The 1,749-nt window shown below is 61.2% G+C and overlaps 1 long non-coding RNA gene across 1 annotated transcript; it reads left to right on the top strand.

Moving 5' to 3' along the window:
- The first annotated feature begins 14 nt into the window (after positions 1-14).
- LOC122098691 lies at positions 15-1,171 on the top strand. Its single transcript, XR_006145781.1, has 2 exons — positions 15-529; positions 1,069-1,171. It is a non-coding gene; the product is annotated as an uncharacterized LOC122098691 (long non-coding RNA).
- Positions 1,172-1,749: the final 578 nt, after the last annotated feature.

Genomic DNA, 1,749 nt, shown 5'->3' with positions numbered 1-1,749 from the left:
GTCTGGTCCCTTCTGGGCCAGGATCATGCTCAGGGCCACCCAAGCGCCTGACCAGGCAGCCTTGGGCTCAGCCCCTGCTGGGGCTGTGAAGGCTGCATCCACACTCCTGTCCCGCCAGGACTCTCATCCAGGCCCTCTGAAGAGCAGCAAGGCCCAGACATTGACCTAAAGCTGCCCCCTTGTCCTCCTGAAGCAAGTCTCCAGCCTGAGATAGGGAACTCCCACCACCCCTGTCCCGACCCCAGAGCCAAGGGAGGGCAGGGCTCCAGCTCCAGCTGATGCCCACTTGGGTCTGGCCGGACAGGCCCTGAATGTCTTACAGCATATAAAGAGCTTCTTCCCTGGGTGCTGCTGGACCAGCCGCAGGACAGCCTGGAGGAGGAAGCCCCAGGGGCCAGCCTGTGGCCCACCACCGTTACCCTCCTCACCCTCTTCCTGCTCAGCCTGTTCTACAGCACGGCGCTCACGGTGACAAGTGTGCGAGGCCCCCTGGGCAGCAAGGACCCCCAGTACTGAGCAGGAGCAGCAGGTGGGGGAGGACGCAGGGAGCAGGTGGGGGAGGACCCCCAGTACTGAGCAGGAGCAGCAGGTGGGGGAGGACGCAGGGAGCAGGTGGGGGAGGACCCCCAGTACTGAGCAGGAGCAGCAGGTGGGGGAGGACGCAGGGAGCAGGTGGGGGAGGACCCCCAGTACTGAGCAGGAGCAGCAGGGAGCAGGTGGGGGAGGACCCCCAGTACTGAGCAGGAGCAGCAGGGAGCAGGTGGGGGAGGACCCCCAGTACTGAGCAGGAGCAGCAGGGAGCAGGTGGGGGAGGAGAGGAGAGGGTGGGTGGCAGTGGGTGCTCAACTCCGACAAGGGAACCACCTTCTCCAGCACAGGGGCCTCTGCCCTCCTGGGGAAGAGTAGCACTGAGGATGGGCCCCTGCGGTCAGGGCAGGGGCTTCCCACGGGTGCAATAACTTGAGGACTCGGCCCAGTCTCCCATGAGGAACAGGGCCTGGGACAGGGCCCCGGAGGAGCCTGCCTACCCGCAGGAGCCCTCAGACCCTGGCTCTCTTGTCTTCACAGGGAAGAAGGCCGGAGGAGCCCTCTCCATGTAAGAGCTGAGCCCCACAAGTCACCCCACATAAACACACTCCTTCCTGTGCAATAAATCCATGCCCAACACAAACGCTTGCAGTCTTTTAAAGGCAAAGGTTCTCAGATAAGGGAAAGGGGCATTCGGGGAGTCGGGTGACCCTGCCTAGAGCACACAGGTGTCCAAGCAGGACAGCAGGTCCCCGGTTCAGTGTCTAAGATGACCTGGTCCTGCCTGAGGCTGTGGCCTGGGGCTCCGTGTGGTCTCCAGGGCAGGGGTGCCAGGAGGACGCCGCCTGGGAACTCTGCTCAGGCCTCCAGTCAGTGGGCCCAGCTCTCTATGCTGAACACCAGCTCTAAGCACTGGGCCATACCTCTAGGCACAAAGGGAGGGTTCTGAGCAGAAGAGTGTGTGTGTGTGTGTGTGTGTGTGTGTGTGTGTGTGTGTGTGTATACGTACTGCCTAGACAGTGAACACAGCCCATGTCCAAACTAATGGAAGTCCTGATCATAGGACCTGGTCCTCATCATTCAATCCTGGTCTTAATAACTAATCCTGGCTCTGATCCTGGTCATTGAATTCTTGGTCCTGATCAGTGGGCCTCCATCCTGCTTACCGAGCCCTGCTCCTGGTTACCAAGGCCTGATCTTGATCATTAGGCCTTAATCCTA

This window comes from Dipodomys spectabilis, unplaced genomic scaffold (assembly GCF_019054845.1).
Source record: "Dipodomys spectabilis isolate Male_0828 unplaced genomic scaffold, ASM1905484v1 ptg000486l, whole genome shotgun sequence".
NCBI lineage: Eukaryota > Metazoa > Chordata > Mammalia > Rodentia > Heteromyidae > Dipodomys > Dipodomys spectabilis.
This window is presented reverse-complemented; position numbering and strand designations above follow the sequence as displayed.